Source organism: Mus caroli, chromosome 11 (assembly GCF_900094665.2).
Source record: "Mus caroli chromosome 11, CAROLI_EIJ_v1.1, whole genome shotgun sequence".
Lineage (NCBI taxonomy): Eukaryota > Metazoa > Chordata > Mammalia > Rodentia > Muridae > Mus > Mus caroli.
Genome location: NC_034580.1, coordinates 25,268,127 through 25,269,474, shown reverse-complemented (window position 1 = coordinate 25,269,474; position 1,348 = coordinate 25,268,127).

The window sequence follows — 1,348 nt, the reverse complement described above, 5'->3', positions numbered from 1 at the left end:
TTTAACAAATTGTATCTTATATCTTGGGTATCCTAAGTTTTTGGGCTGTTCTCATATTATGAACCAGCACTGAGTGTGTTTTGTAGCACAGCGACAATTTACTACAGGATTACTTTACAAGAATAAGTCACATGCAAATTAATTATAATTCTAATCAAAATTTTACTGCTAAGATTATTTTGTTATTTGATAAGAGATAAATGCTTGAAAAGATTATTTATTTTATCCCCATATTCAAGTTCTAAAGCCATAAAAAAAACCTCTTTTATTTTGACTTACAAAGTCAGCATTTTTTTCTTTTTCTTTTTTAGTTGGGTATTTATTTCATTTACATTTCCAATGCTATTCAAAAAGTCCCCCAAGTCAGCACTTTAAAACCATCCATATCAACATCTTTAAAGATGAAATTTTTATTTCATAGCCTTCAGTCCAAATGATATGTGTACTTTCATGAAACAGATGAGGATGTGGGGAAAGGTAGAGAGGACCAATGCCAATAACGAGTAAAATGCAGCAGAGTGTGGCCAGATAGGCCTGAGAGTCTCAACACTGCTGTGGTGGGGCAAAAGTAGCCACAAAAGATACAAAAACAAATGGACATAGTTATACTTCAATAAAATCTAAATTATGTACATTGAAAATTATAATTATGTAATTTCCATGTTACAAGGTTTGTTTGTTTTTTTTTTTGTTACTTTTTTACTCTTTCCATTATTGAACAATATTAAATTGATTCTTGGCTGGCCAACTTCACAACAAAATGGTGTCAGGCTGGACTTGATCCAAGCCAGCAGCGGGGTCAGTTCATGTTTGGTGTTTAGAGTCAGCAGGTGCTGGAGGTGGGAACAGGCAGAGGATGGGATGGAATCTAAGAGATTAATAAAACAAAACATCATAATATTGTTTTCCACAAAGAATGAAATATAATCCCTTTATTAACTCTAAGTTGCTATTATAAAGAACATATTTTGCTTTGTTCCATTGAGAAAGGTTTGCCCTATTTTGCCCAGGCTAGCCCAGAACTTACTTCAAAGCCCACTACAGCCTTGAACTCTGGATCCTCTCTGCTTTCTGCTTCCTGAGTGCTGGGGTTCCATGTATGTGCTATCACACTCAGTGGAAAACAATTTAAAACCAAGTTCACAAAATACGTTTTTTAAAAAAGCAGTGAGTTTTAAAGGTTAACTTTAAGCAAAAGAGGTGCCTATCCCTCATTTTTTTTTTTTTGCTGGATATTAAAGAGAAATCATTCCTTTCCTTTCCTTTCCTTTCCTTTCCTTTCCTTTCCTTTCCTTTCCTTTCCTTTCCTTTCCTTTCCTTTCCTTTCCTTTCCTTTTCTTTTTGGAAA